The 17,030-nt window shown below is 33.3% G+C and overlaps 1 pseudogene; it reads left to right on the forward strand.

Annotated features, from left to right (window-relative positions):
* The first annotated feature begins 631 nt into the window (after positions 1 to 631).
* On the forward strand, positions 632 to 5,441 carry LOC128235531 (G-protein coupled receptor GRL101-like; annotated as a pseudogene).
* Positions 5,442 to 17,030: the final 11,589 nt, after the last annotated feature.

A 17,030-nucleotide genomic window follows, 5' to 3' on the forward strand; every position in this document is an offset into this window, starting at 1 on the left:
CTACTATTTAGTATCACTTAATGTTTCTTACAGTAGTATTACAGAGGTGTCAGGTTCATCCCTCAAATATCTCCCTAATATTAAAGTTCCTGACCTTTCTTACAGCAATATTACAGTACTAACGAAAAATACATTTATCAATCTTAAATATCTAACGCAACTAGCTTTGAACGGAAACGAAGAACTCGTGTCCATAGAGCCCGGGACATTTAATGGTTTGAAAATAGATAAACTATCGTTAAAGCAGTGCGGTTTAAATGTATTAGAAGCAAACACGTTTAAAGGTCTTACGATGAAAGAACTAGATTTGTCCCAAAATAATATTCTTACAGTCAATGATTTAGCTTATTGTGATCTTTTTGTAAATACACTTAAGCTCATAAATAATCCTTTGTCAGGTTTTGGAAAGGACATGTTTTATGGGGTACTTTCTCTTTCGGAGCTGCAAACACCAAAATTTAAATTTTGTTGCATCCGACCTTCTTACCTCTTAGAAGAAAGGTGTGTGCCTCGTCGAGACGAAATTTCGTCCTGCGATGATTTGATTGTTAATTCAGCACTTCAGGCACTATTATGGGTGACGGGCCTTCTTGCTGTTCTAGGAAACATTTTATCTTTGCTGTTTCGATGTATGTATGACCGAGAAAATTTGAAACATGGATATGGAATATTTGTATCGAATCTTGCAGCAGCGGACTTATTAATGGGATTGTACATGCTTATAATAGGGATCGCAGATACAAAATTCAGAGGAAGGTAAGTGTTATTTCGTGTTGAACTTACTGATCAAAAAGTGTTTGTAATTAACAGAGTCTGGCAAACATTTTCCAAGTGAATGACAAAGACAACTGGGAAGAATAAAGACCTTTTAATTTTTTTATCGCAGTTAAAATTGTGAACTTAGCACTTGTGCTTTTGTGAACTTGTGTGAAGATTCCTAACTTCAATGTTATAGGTACATAGAATTTGACGAAATTTGGCGCACGAGCTTTTGGTGCCATCTGGCTGGTGTTTTATCAACATGTTCATCAGAAGCCAGTGTACTTTTTATTTGCCTTATTACGCTTGACAGAATAGTGGTGATCAAATATCCGTTTGGCCAGGTACGATTTTCTACTTCTTCTGCTGTAGTGACTTCTCTGGCGTGTTAGATAGTTGCATTCATGGCAGCTACGATTCCTTTATTACCCGGTTCGTACTTTGATGGGACATTTTACACGTCCAGAGCCGTATGCACAGCTCTACCGTTAACAAGGGATCGACAATCGGGATGGGCTTATTCTGTCGCCATGTTTATTGGATTTAACTTTGTGTCCTTTATAGTCATTGCATTCGGACAATCCATAATATTTTATGAGATAAGAAAAGCACCCTCCAGAAGAGCACGTTTGAATGTCAATACATCGAATGACTTCAAAGTGGGCAGGACGTTATTGCTTGTTGTAGCTACTGACTTTCTGTGCTGGTTTCCGGTTGGTTTAATGGGTATGTGACCATGACCTATGTGTAATGGTTGTTATTAAAAAATAAGTATACCCTAAATTGTGGAAAATAAATATAATGTGATTTTCACAAAGGTTCATATGTATATGTGTGTGTATAAATTATACTAGTATTTTTTTCTGCATCGTATACAACATTTAATGCATTTATTATATTGAACTTTCAATCCTGGCAAATAAATGCAAGGTTTATCTTTCCAACCACATTGACACTATTCTCTGAAAGATATGATATGTCATAGTATATGTTTAAACTTGTTTCAGGCATGCTTGCATTGTTTTGACGTACCTATACCAGGAGTGGTTTATGCATGGACGGTTGTTCTAGTCCTACCGGTTAATTCTGCACTAAACCCATTCCTGTACACCATATCAATGCTTCTCAGCCGAGAACGTTAGTTTATTGATCGATTTAAAATTCAATTTTACACATTACGAGTATGCTCTAATTTTGTTTACCATTAATTCTGCTTGAAAGTAGCTTAGAATTGCATTCAGTGCAATCACTTTTAAATTAATGTCTACGTATTTTGCACATTATAACAATCAATAACCCTACATCCTTAATTGTCTTTCTCAAATTATTATTATCCGACAAGCTATTTCCACACATGCATATATATTTTTAATATATTTTAATATTAAAATGCAAGTCAGCAAACTGTTTTTTTACAATGTTGATGCCTTGAACACTATCCTGAAAATGCTTAAAATATAGAACTTGTGATACATATACAACAAGGCAATCATCCTTGTGCTTGAAAACCAGGTCATTGTTACAGTTTTGGCTGCTGGCCCTGTTATTTCCATTGTATTGGTTTGATATTTTAACAACATAAATATAATATGTAAAACCTTTCTACTAGACAGACGGAGATGACAGTGTTCATTGTTGGACACAATATGTATCAAAATATGTAGTATGAACAATGATACATGGCATCTATCGGAATAGTTTTTTGAAACAAATAAAGACAAGATCAGAATAAAAAGCGAATTAAACACGGAAATATCAGGACACAAGTGATATATATTATTTTAACAATTTAAAACTGCATTTACAATATTGTTTGATATTTTCTTGGTGTTATTATACACAGCATATTTAATATAATATGATATTCGTCTTCCAAACCGATTGAATAACACACAGTATAATGAAATTCAACGGTATCATTTATATTGTTGCAATATCGGCCTGTTTTAATCTGCAGTGAATGTAATGGCAATCTAAGCCTTCACAACGACGCTCTTTTAATTGTATAGGTAAATCATCCAGATTAAGATCAATTTCAAAAATATCCTTATGATATTAATATGTTTTGCTATGATTGATGTTTTCATATTAGCATATCTTATAAATAACCAAGTTTTTTTTTACAACAGAGCCAATCGTTACGAATATCAGGATTTACTAACATGCCATTTTAAACCGTTTTCATAACAAAATTATCGGAACTTCCACATACATTTTATACTTCTAGCATAACTAGCATACACGCCGGATAATAATGTGGCCAAACATGGGCCCGTCTGAATTAATATCCACGTCTTCCTCGAAGTGAACCAAGTTAATCCTTGTTATAGGTTTTCAGACCTTCAGTTACCTGTAAATATGTTGCTATTCAAGTAAAGTGATAATTCTGATGGTGTATGTTTTCTATGGAAGGTATACATTTGCGTAAACCAGAATAAAATTATGTAGTAATGTCGCGTTACTCTAATTTTTTGTATTTCAGACAAAACAAGACAGTCCAATTATTCATATGTCATCGGAATAGCGTATCACGTGCTTACGATGTCATGGTGTGAGGTCGAGTTCTCGTTTTCGGGCTAATGCCCGCAGTCATTTTTTTAATGAATATATTGATCGTCTAAAGGCGATACCAGCACATTTATGAATAGACAAGTTGATGCATAGTTGTTTTATTTTTTTTACACCTTGTTTTGTGCAAAGATGGTTATCCCAACTTTTACTAATGAATTCAAAGTTGTGTTACGTGTGTTGTCTTGTAACGTTCTGTCTTTTGTTGAGTGTTGATCCTTGGATATTTGTTTATATTTAGGCTAATCTGTTTATCCTGAAGTTTCCATCGTTTAATTATCACAAATTGTAATAGTTGTTTTGTTTACAGCAGCCCATTTTCTTTTATCTATATTCCAAATGTTTCGTTCTTGTGTGGCTAAAATTAGTATGTTTTGTGTTTTAAATCAAAATGTTCATTTATTGTTGTGTTTAATTCGTCATATGTAAAAATCAATTAAAAATTCGTTGTAACTGTATTGTTAATGTTAAAGACTTCGTGAAATAAACATAACACATTTTCCGGTTTGGTTTAAGACAAACTTGCAATGCAACATTTTAAATTTCCAGATATACAAAGTTTGAACAGAATCAAGGGATTTACGTTGACAAGAATACGAGAAATGTAGACACTTCATGTGATAAATGCACAAAATAAAATAATTTAAAAAGAGGCTCAGAAGCTTATACTATGTCTCACTGCTACTATTCTTTCAAGCTGTGTAGCTTTCATACTAGTGTACCACAGCAGTAGACTACAAATATATTGTACATGTTACAATACACAGATATTATGCATTCATTACATTTATACATAACTACCAGTTATCACATGAATGGTTATGTACTTTTCGCAATTGTTTTGCTCTTCGTATAAGCAAACTCATGAATAACTTTAATTGTGTGACAAGTGTACTTCTTTATTTGATGATTTTCGGTGTTTTATTAAAAACAATGATGTACTATATAAACAACTAACCGTTTGCCACCGGACCTGTAAATAGTTTGGAATTGTTTTTATCTCACCGGGTCAATTATCAATCAAAGCCATGATCAACAAAAAGTTATCGTGTATAAAACACTTTATTTCCCGATATGCATACAGTTTGAAACATAACAAAAACATATAAAATCTGCCCAGTATACAAGGAGTCCCTGTCAATATTTCCATATTAGGCTACACCAAATTAATAACTTGTTCATCGGATTCCCGCACCTATTTCTTCAGAAAAGCAAAAAAAAAAATATTTTGTAAACGCTTGCGCCCGCACCATTAAAAAAAAAATAGTTATTTTTTAACGAGCGCTTATTTGTTTAGCGGAATGTAGTCTTATAACCGCGTTTTTCGATCGTAACAATTATTAAAGCAGCCGCTCTAATTAGAGTCAATGAACGATATAGATCCGGATACAAGCGTCTAGATGATTGAGACTAAATTGACAAAACGAAAACATTTTACTTCCTGATTCTTGAAAATTACGTCAACAAATGACAATTCTACCACCATTTAAAGTTTGATTAAATTTTGGACAATGTGTTTGTTTTAATTTGGCTGACGCTAAAAGTAAACGTTTATATACTGGGCAAGAAGTGCTGAATTTTATCGTGAATGACAGTGATTATCCAAAGTTTGAATTTGGTTTGGACATGTTTGACGGGAATTCGGATGACCGTTACAGTGAAAAGACAGTTTCCAATCGTTCATCTATACCTGCTACACATGTCCAGGTAAAACATCAGGTGTGTATTTTCACTACTTTATTGTTTTGCTGTTAATTTAGCAAATATGATATATTTTTTGTATTATTTGTTTCCTTCAAAAATAATTATACATTTAATGATGTATGCATGTTTGTTTTTATTTTGCTAAAGATCAGAGTATAGTGTTTATTTAATGCATATGCAATGCATGTACAGTAATAGAAAAATAACGTTTAGCCAAGAAACGAGCACCACCTTTCTTGTGTTATCATCAAACTGTTTCAGTAGTGCATACTACATTATACTACAATGAACATTTATTTATAATATTGCTTATTAAAAATTCAGATTCCTCCAACGCAGCGGATCATGAAATTTCTGTCCCGATGAGGCAACAAGAGCGTGCTTGTGCTGGAGGCCTTGGTCGCCGATGAGTCAATGTTCGTGGACAGTAGGATGACGCTAAAAATTAACCCGACTGACATTCATATGTGCTTCATGCAATCCCATGAGTTTTACCATTCACACAAAAACATCAAACAAACGGGATTGTGTATACTTTGTAAATATTAGTCAAAAAGGGTAAAAAAATGGTGTCAGACTTTGCGATTTGAAAAAAGGTATTAATCACACTTTGTGTTGCGAATAAATGTTTGTAGATTTTTTAGATGTTCATGTGTATATTTAAACTATATATGGAAAACATTCAAGTGTTAACTATTTATGCTGATTGTCTATGAAAAAATAGTGTATATTCTTGTATTTTCTTGAAATATTTTTTTGCTATATATAAAAATTGACACAATCAGTATTTGCAGTACAAAAGAAGTAAAAGTGTCTTTTGTATATATGTTTATATTTTCTATTACTTGTCTAAATTTGAACAAGATATCTAAACTAAACAAAAAAGGAAAATCTGAAAATAAAAAAAAGGATAGACATTAAATTCTGAGAAAGCCTAAAATCAAACTGGTGCTGGCTGGAATTTTCTGTGACATATTTTCAGCTGAAATGGTTTACAATACAGTGTAGGTTTTTTGTAAATTCTATTCCAGAACTTAAATGGCTACCAAGGCCAATCGTGTAGTCAAAGCAAGAGTGATAGCTGTAGTTTGTATTTGACTGCAAATGCCTATATTCTTTTTGTGAGTTATTTTTCAAGTCACCTTGTCTAGTCATTTCCATGGCATGAGATATGACAATGTATTTTAATAGAGAATTATTTTTAACTAAGTCTTCCTAAGGAAAAGTGGAAAACCTAGTTAATAGATTTGGAAATGCCATTGGGCAGGTGGCTGTGACCATTGGCGCTTGTTTCCAGGCTTTAACTTAGCTATGCATAGGGTATTTTGAAAAAAAACTGGAAACTGTGGTTTTGAGTTCTCTCATGTATGAAATAGTTTAAAGAAATACATTTGCTTGATCTCAAGTAACATTTGTTTAATCGTTTAGTGTTTTAATTCTTTCACTGGATGTTATCCTTGTTCTGTTTACAATATCATTGTTTAGTTAATAAGTGAATAAAATGTGAGCAAAAGGGAGTTAAATCACTATACAGTATATATTTGTTCGCTCTTCGCTCGCTCCTCTTTTTTTCTAAATGCAAAACAAATATTTTATTATTATTTCGCTCGCTCGCCACATATTTTTTTATAAAAAATCCGATGAACAAGTTATCAAGTTGGTGTAGCCTTATTGTTAAAATATGGTCATTGATGTTATGCACCTTTCTTTGAAAACAGTTCACAAATGAGAATATTTTGTATGCTTTAATTGAATAACCCTTAGATCAAGCAAAGTAATTGTGAAAAATACATTGTGAAATCGTCTATAGGTATTATTAATTTTAATATGAAAGAGAGAGAGAGAGAGAAAGAGAAAGAGAGAGACACGCCGCAGATTTGAAAGAGTTTACAATCAAAGCTCTGTAACACAGAATACGACACTGCCTAACCTTTTTTATGGCCATGCCAACTTGGCAGAACGTTCTTTTTTGTGATTTATGAACCTGAACACGTAATGAGAGATCAGGGAAAACAGCTTTTATTCGAGTTTAGACTGAATTAAAAGGCACATTTGTATAAACCTCCAAATCATTCGACCAGGTAGCCTCTAGATACGCATATTAAGCCAAGAAACCGTTTTATTTTTAAAGAGATTCTCGATCTTTCCACAGTCCCATTTAGCCTGCACACGTACAGATACTGCCTAATGCCTTTCTTTTTGTTCGTCATAAAATTTATTCAATGTTGCACAAACATCAAAAAGTTCTCTGTAGTCATGGCAATTACAAATGCTGCCGATTCGATGTTTTCCTTCTCTTTCAAGCCTTTTCTTCTTTTTTTATAAAGTCATAGTGACTGTTCCTTTCCGTGCTTTGGAGTTGAAATACGTATGTTTACCTTTTTGTCGAATTGTTACAACCTTGTTGTCATTTCTTTACATTGCCTAATTAAACCTAATTCTCGCTCAAATACTTCGTACGGTGTGCGTTCATTATTATTCTTCCTATTCCTTTTGTAATTAAGAGAACCTCATGTTTCTGTATTTCCTTAACAATTTAACATATGTCTCTAACCTCTCATATTCCCTGCCATGCTCTGAAAATGACATGAGGAAACCACCACTTGCTTCTTTCAAAACGGTCATCGAACTACGTATATGTTTCTGACGGGACTTCTTTATTTGATTTTTCTTCAAATCCCCTGAGCTGCCACCAAATTTTGAAATGTATTCTGAGTGGTCTTTATATACATATTTTATTAATTTATTTTTTCCTCTGTCTTCCTTGTCGTTTTGATTAGAAATTATTTTTTCCGAAAAATAGTATTTGAGTTATTAGACTTTTAATTGGGGTACTAATGTAATCGCAAAATCTAACAACACTTATCATGTGTTTTTAATAGCACTCTACATATTTTTATAAGCTACTTATGAGTAACATTTCTGCTAATCATTTTGTCTTTTATGTAGCCTGTTATCATTATTTCAGGTGTGTTTCTTGTAGAGTTAACATTTTAAGCAATATGTTTCTTCATTCTTCAGTAGCTTTAATTTGTTTTCAAGACTGCTGTAAATTTAATGTTAGTAATATGTGTAAATGCCTCAGTTGTAGAATATGCTTAGAAGTAATTAAACCTTTTGCCTCTAATATCTTGTTAAATTTGTCACATTTTCCGGGGATATAGCTGCAATACCATGTGTTTTGCGCTGCTTCTTTTTGCATTTCAGTTTTTGAAATCGGCTTTTGTATCAATATTATTTGCATTCTTGGATGTTAGTTCAAACTATTTTCTCAATATCAAAATCAATTCTTCTAGTCAGCAATGCTTGTTCTCATACATTTATAATGTTCTATTTAGAATCGATGTATAATCATTTGATATGATACTACTTTTTGTCTTAACTATTGTGTTAATACTTTTTAACTTTAATCTTATTTGAATGCATTTATTTATTATCTTCCGGGTTCTGTCTTGTTTTATTGAAATGTTATTTGATTTGCATTTTGTCGGAAAATAGACCTGCGAGCTAGAGTTGTAATGGATGTATATCCTTTGTGAAATAAATTTCTTGCATCTTGTATCTCTTTTTTCTTGTAACACAATTACACAATTTACTTTTTACGCTTATCTTTTCTCTGTGGGTTCATTCGTTAAGGCCGAAAATTCGTTAATTTTTTTAACTATTTTCGTTCGTTTTCTGTTTTTACATTGTTAGGAGAGTGATATAGTCTGGAGATATTGCGCTTTCTGAGAAATTCAACTCAACTTTACTGTACATTGATGACATTTAAAGTATGGATAATCCCGTATTTACGGAAACATTAATATACCCTTCAGAATAAAATTTAATAAATCAAACACGGCCGATCAGAATACTTCGGTTTTAGGTTTTTAACTTGGAGTTACAGATGACAAATTGCCCATCAAACTTCATGACAAGCGGGATGATTTTAACTTTCAAAGTTCTATATTATCCTCTTCGGATAATGATGTTCCGATGTCCCCAATTTGTACGTTTGCTATAATATGTTCGGATGTGGATGATGCTTGTTCTCATTCTAAATTTATGATCGCGTAACTTTTAAAACAAGAAGTTAGATAACAGGAATTGAGGTAAGTTCTTTATTAAGTATAACGAACAAATCTCTAATTACAAAACAGTATTAAATATCTGATAAAATGTGTTGCCACTGACACAAGGTAAGTTTACAAACTTCAATGGTGAGTACGAGTAAAGACCATAAACTGATGATGAATAAATTATGGTAGAGAGTGAATATATATGCTTATATATAAATATATCATATGTACTGGTCAATGAAACGGGATAATATTTCTAGTTTAATTAAATGTAATGCACTTACGGTTACACTTAATTCATCACTATGTGACCATCTAATCATTCAATAGGGCATTAATTGGTTGGGTTCCAGTAAGTGTTTTTATGTAAATCTGTTTTGTAGTCGCCGAATAGGACAAGGTTATTACTAAATTTAAAATGTCGGTGTCCAAACTGCGGCTATCTTTGTATAGATTAAGCATTTGAACAGTCCGGTGGATGTCCGCCCCTAAATGATCATACATGCACTATTTGTTCTTTATTAGAAGATCAATACCACTTTCCTCTAGAATGCACATATTTTAATGAACTAAGAGTGAGATATATGCCTAGGTATTACAGAAAACATCCTACTATGTATAAATTAGTTGAGTTGATCAACACAGATTATTTATTAAAAAAAATTATATATATATATATATATATATATATATATATATATATATATATATATATATATATATATATATATATATATATATATATATATATATATATATATATATATATATATATATATATATATATATATATATGTTTATATACAAGGCTTTCGGACTTTTAAATATTGCCGTATGTCTACATAAGTATGTGTGTGATTATATGTTTTTATGTATGTGTTTATGTTTATGTATATGTATATAAAAGATATAATCGCCTATAAAATCATTCATATGTATTGTTATAACTTAATTTTTGGTATGTTATACGTTGTCTGTAGTGCATGAAAGTGTATATATATGTACGAATATGTACAAATGTTTTGTACTTGCCGCCATTTTGTATTAAATTCGGCATTATAACCAGTACACTAGTTGGCAATTTTGTTGTTAGGTAATAACTTTATGTGTTTATCTTTGGTGTATTTGGTTTTTTATATATATATACTCGTTTGCACTACATTGTTTTTAACTATGCATGCACGTTGACATTGATCATTATAAACATATGTGTTGTTGACGATGTACATTGTACAACTCGAATTAAACTGTCCGTCTATCTGTCTGCAATAGAAGAGCGAATAAACAATGTGATTGATGTTGCCAGTAGCACATGCGACTCATAATAGAGGCAATCTGTTTAAAACGTCATTGTTGATGAAGATTCAAAATTAAATATACATATTTATTTCATGCATATCGGTGAAAGAATGAGAAATGTTGGTGAATGATAACATTTGATCATTCCACTCTGTACAGACAACTCGGGACTATTTTTTCCATCGTATATAAGATTCGCTTCCCTTGTTTTTGAAAAGTACATGTATGTAACAAAGTTGAGTACATATTTGCTGTCGTCTGTAGTGCAGTATTAGACACATTGGCCAAATCGTATAGAATTGTCAAAATCAAATTATGCAATAGTTTTAATAAAACAAACATTTATGCGATTGATTTAAACTATTAAAAAAGAACAAATGTACCAAATTATGTATGAACTATTGAATGAATGAATGAATGAATGAATGAATGAATGAATGAATGAATGAATGAATGAATGAATGAATGAATGAATGAATGAATGAATGAATGAATGAATGAATGAATGAATGAATGAATGAATGAATGAATGAATGAATGAATGAATGAATGAATGAATGAATGAATGAATGAATGAATGAATGAATGAATGAATGTAAATATTTGTATAGCGCATTATAAAACAAGTCTCTAAGCGCTGCACACGCGAATTAAAAGGTTAAAAAGTCCACATCATTTCACTGATACGCCAATTTAAATAGGTGAGTTTTTAAAGCCTTTTTGAAAACTGTCAGGAAGTCAATGTGTTAAATTCTACTGGCAGGCTGTTCCAAAGATTGGCTGCACATTTATCAAATCTCTGTTCACCATATGTTTTAGTTTTTGTACGTGGAACGTTCAGTAGCTTAGCAGAGTCTGATCTCAGAAGTCGTATTGGCTGGTATTCACTAATTAGATTGTTCATGTATACAGGAGCAAGTTCATGTCTGATTTTGAAAGAGTACAGTATGACTTTGTACTGTACTCTGTACGGAACCGGGAGCCAGTGTAGAGAATACAGAACCGGGGTTATGTGGTCACGCTTCTTTGTAAGCGTGATTAAACGAGCGGCAGTGTTCTGGATGCGCTGCAGTTTGTCGATTACTTTGCAGTTTGCACCACATAGCAAAACATTGGCATAGTCCAGCCGAGAGGTCACGAGAGAATTCACAAGTGTTTTACAGGCATTTATGGTAATGAATGGCCTAATCCGCCCAATATTACACAGATGGAAAAAACAGGATTTTGAAATTGCATTAGCCTGTTTGTCCATGCTTAAAGTTTTATCAAAGAAGGCACCTAAGTTTTTCACAAATGATTCATGAACAATTGTTCCGTCAAATTGTAATTTGCAGCCAGAAAAAATTCTTTACTTGATGTTTTGGTGCAAAGATGATGAGTTCAGTTTTGTCCTGGTTGATCTTAAGCATGTTCAGGTGCATCCAGGAACTGATGTCCGACAAGCACGCTTCAATTGCTGGTACTACACTAGTCCAACTGTCTTTTGGTTTAATGACAAGGTAGCATTGCGTATCATCAGCATAATCATGGTGTAGCATGTTGTGGTTCTTACATATATCCCCTATTGGTCTAGAGAACATACAGTACTTTCTCGGTCCCAGAACCGAGCCCTGAGGAACGCCAAAATGTAAAGAGGTTTCGTCAGAAACAGCTGACCGAACTGCAACGCGTTGAGACCTATTACTCAGATAAGAGTGAAACCACAGCAGGGCAGAGCCAGATATTCCATAGGCATGTTCCAAACGTTTAAGTAGAATAGGATGGTCGATGACATCAAAGGCGGCAGATAGATCTAACATTATCAAAACCACACATGAGTTATTGTCAAGTGCGGCCGCTATGTCTTGGTGGACTCGCAGAAGTGCTGTCTCTGTGGAATGTCGTGCACGGTACGCAGATTGTAAATTGTCATGTAATGTATTAGTGTCCAAGTGATCCTCCAGCCTTCTTGCTACCACTTTTTCAAGCACTTTAGACAGAAAAGGGAGGTTTGATACAGGTCTATAATTACTAAATGTATCATGATCCAACCCAGGTTTCTTTAGTAAGGGTCGTACAATGGCCTGCTTAAATTGAGTAGGTACTTCAGAGTTCAACAATGATTGATTCATTATAGCTGTGATGATTGGGAGGAGACTATCTAGACAGGGCTTCAACAGAGATGTTGGAATGGGGTCCAATTCACAAGACTTTGCAGATGCATGTATGATGGTTTTCCTAACCTCTTCAGGGGTAACAGGAGCCAGGGCTTCCATGCGCTCTCCAATGAACTTAACATCAGCCCGAAGGACATCATTGTCAGTCTGATTCTCACTCAACTTGTTACGTATACTGATAATTTTTCCAATGAAAAAATCACAAACTTTATTTGCCAAAGATTTGTCATTATCGGTGGATGGTAACACCGTATCTCGCTTACAACCCATGAGAGTGTTTGTGAGTTTAAAAAGGTGACGCCGATCGTTACTGTTTTCTTCAATTTTGGATGAATAGTAATCCTTTTTGGTCTGTAGCATAAGTTTATTATAGATAATTCAAGCTTCTTTGTATATCTCTGTATGAACTGTCAAATTAGATTTTCGCATCTTTCTCTCAGCCTTACGACGGTTCCTCTTAGCAGCACGGAGACTATCATTATACCATGGTGTGTTTGGCCTGATGGTTATCACTTTGGTTTGTAATGGGGCATGTTTATCTAACAGCTCCTGGAGGCCTGTATTATACCTCTCTACAAGTTCCTCAGTCGTACCCTCTATGGACAGCAGCGTTTGTGAATTGGTGATATCTGTTACAAGATCGTCAATAGATATATCACGGAAGGCACGAAAAGATACAATTTTATGTTCTCCTTTTGGCTTTTGAGTTTGTAGATGGGTGCATATGGCAAGATGCTCACCAGAGGGGCAACCTTTAGAGTCAAATAGGCCTGGATTCTCTATCACGGGAGTTTCTTGGAGTAGAGAGCTACTTTGTCTGGTTATGAGTACATCCAGAGTGTGAGCACGATTGTGAGTTGCACCAACTACATGTTGAGATAATGTACTTCGAGAGTCTCAAGGAACTTCTGACTGTCAACGTTGGTAGAGTCATCGAGATGAAAGTTTAGATCACCTGTTAAGATGACTTCTTCTGGGCTCAAAGCTAGTTCATCTAAATATGATGACCACTCCTCGAAGAATGTTGCAATGTGAAAGATGTTGCCCTTTGACACAGGAGGTCTGTATAACGAACACAAGATAAAATGTGAGCTATTGGTACTGATGTCGCATTCCATATGCTCAAAATGTGTTGCCTGTGTAAACGATTGTACAGACTTAACATTGATGGTATTTTGGTATACAAGTCCTACACCACCACCCCTCCTCTCTGATCTAGAGACATGACAAAAGTTGTACCCATCTGGGAAGATCTCTGATATAGCACTATTGTCGACAGCAGTTCCTAACCAGGTTTCAGTCAGAACAAGCAAGTCAATGTTTTTATTTACTATGAAATCATATATAGAAAGTGTTTTGTTTTTGATTGAGCGGCAGTTCAAGGTATATAGAGACAAACTTCCTGAAGTAGGCTGAACATCTTTGCTAGCAATCTTCAATTGTCTCTTTCTATGGGCGTTTGTAGAAATTGTGTGATCCGCTTTAATTGGTATTAATTTTGTCCAATGAATACCAGCATAAGATCTTGTCCTCAGGCGACCGGCCCGTTTACCTCTATATCGAAGGATATTGAATGACTTAAGCCTACTTAGTACTTCTATAGTTGGTAATATACTCCTTCTAGGTGTAGATCTTAAATCCAATAATTGGTCTCTATTGTATGTAATTGCCATGTCACATGGTGAGCTGTTGATCACTAAATGTGTTGAAACTATGAAAAAAAGTAGATCCAATATTGTTCAATATTGAAATATTAAAATCAATGTAACTAATTAATCCAGTAATAATTCCACAAATCAAACTCATGAACATGATGGTATCCACTTCACAAATCACTCTGCCAAAAATCCAAATTTTAGAATCACTAGTTTTCACATAATAATCCAAAATGTGAGAGAGCAAAACATTGCAGCCTTCACCAGGCGCACTAATACGCTAATTGCTATTTCATGGAACATACTGTTACAATTAACCCGCTTGGTAGGTTGAATATTTGCTTGGTCACATGTGCTAGTAATAGATCATTTTCATCCAACTCTAACCGCGTACATGTATGCACAAGCATTTTGAATTTGACCAACTTCCTTCAATTGTTTACCTTAATCAGTTCAACAATTCATTTTTCTTTTTAAAGTTATGCTCAGAAAAGGCTTGTCCAAAAGCTGAACGATAAAGTCAAGTCTTATCAAATCGCTCATATCATTGGCCATAAAAACCTAAACATTTTAGTAATTAAAGCAGATTGAAACCCAACTAGCCTTACTAGACCATGGTGTATTGCGACATCTTGTCGAGAAAGCTTTCAAAGTCTGCGCTCCATCCATTTCAAAAGCATCTTCGGGCACATCCTCGACATTTCTCTGGGATTTTCGTAAACACAAAATTTAACGGGAACTTGACATTCAACTCTATTAGATATGAAACTAATTTCCTGTCTTAACAACAAACATCCTTCGGCTGTACTGAGCATGAATTCACCCCGAAAGAAAAAATACCGTAAAATCCAGAGTCTGAGCGCGACAGTGATAGATATACACTACGAAAAACACTAAAAGCAGTTGCTTTTAGGAATACACACTTTTATAAGTCCATCTTTGTTAATTAAAATCTGTGAAATTGTTCTTGAATGTACAAATAAATGCCACAAGCTCAAGTTTCATTCAATTGCATTTCTACGCGATATATGTTTTATTTCCGGAATCTTTTTGATTTAATACTTGTTTTCAGCCTCAATAAATCTTAAAAATGTGTTTTGTTGATGAAAGTAGTCTTTTTTTTAAATAATTTCAATTAATTATGTACAAAAGTGATTATCTATCTACTGACAATTTACTCAGTAAACTAAAAAGCAAACAAAATTGGATAGCAGAATGGACAATGATAAAAAAGAGCATTCCCAAGGCAGTTATTGACACACTAGAATGTGGGGTGCTTGAATCAACACAGAATGTTTTCCTAAAAATTGACATGGATACTCTTAAATACTAAACAAAATAAATAAGGACATTAAAGGTAGTGAACCTAAGTTTAACCTCCAATGGCAAAGTAAGAAAATCCCAAGTGAAATAAAATGGGAAGCTAGTTTAAACAATGCAAACCTAAATTGGAAAAAAAATTGGAACCATATTTATAGCTCAAATGCATCTTTAGGTGCTCGGCAATTTCAATGGAAGTACCTATTAAATATAATCTTCACAGAGCATCGCCTTGCTCTTATGAAAGTATCAAGATATGGATTATGTAATATATGTCTCAAGAATAGAGAGACATTATTTCATCTCGTTTGGGATTGTTCAGTTGTTAAACTAATTTGGAACAAAATTAACAACTTAGTGAATCAGATACTCAACTATAACAAAGAAAACAGTATTCAACTGAACTATGACTGTATTGTTCTAGGGGTTGAAAAATCTAAAATAAAAGACATTATAAATACAATTATTTTTTAAACAAAATGGCAAATATGGAAACAGAGAAATGAATGTAAATGTAATGGGGCAAAAGGAATATCAGAAGAAGCTGTGTTAAAAAAATAAGGTGGAATATTAGAATATTGTACATGCATAATAAGTCGTACGAAATATCAAAGATTAAAGAATTCATTTATGTACACTCAAAAAAGATAAAAGCATAAGCTAAAAAATCAATTCTAAAAAAATGAGTGTAAAAATTCTTTCTTTAATGAAAGAATTTTTTAAATACTCACAATTAAATTTAGGGTAAGAGTCACACATCAACGCCTTCATTTTTTTTGTTTTCGTTCCATACCTGAATGCAGCAACAAGTGTAAATACTCCATGAAGTAAATTTGATAATTTCACCATTGCTTTTGTTTTTGATAACTAAGACAATGGCGAAAAGAATCAAAGATAAACATCCCTGGGACTCTCCTGAAAGACAGAAAAAAAAATGAATTCAAATAAAATTGAACACTTAAAATGATGCAAAGCCACAAAATCTGATCTTAGCTTACATATTTATGATACTCTGTAAATATTGTGTTATAGCTTAAAAAATATCAATGTGTTAATAATACAATGTACATTCTCTATGACAATGTTAAACTGTTAAATGTTGATACATTTCGTATTACAATTAAAGTCATTATTCACAAAGAAATTCAGTAGATTTTAATGGATAAAGTAGATCCAAATATTCTTCCTGCGAATTCCAATTGAATCTTTGCATGACAAACGAAAATAACATCTAGAACTTGACAAAAAGAATAATGTATAAATTCGAAGCGCATGTAAATTTAACGGAAGTAGAAATGTTCAAGATAAGGGAAGTAACCCGTGAATGGGGCTACACTACACCATATTTATTCCAACACTGCATTGATGTAGTGCTGATAAAATATATATGTATATCTGATATATTTCTTTAACAGTTCCTTTGTCGAAACACTGGTTGGTTATTTTTGTTATGTATAATTGTAAGTGTTGTAAGGGGTGCCCCGATCCCTGGTAGCACATATGTTTCG

The sequence above is a fragment of the Mya arenaria genome, chromosome 5, assembly GCF_026914265.1.
Source record: "Mya arenaria isolate MELC-2E11 chromosome 5, ASM2691426v1".
Classification (NCBI taxonomy): domain Eukaryota; kingdom Metazoa; phylum Mollusca; class Bivalvia; order Myida; family Myidae; genus Mya; species Mya arenaria.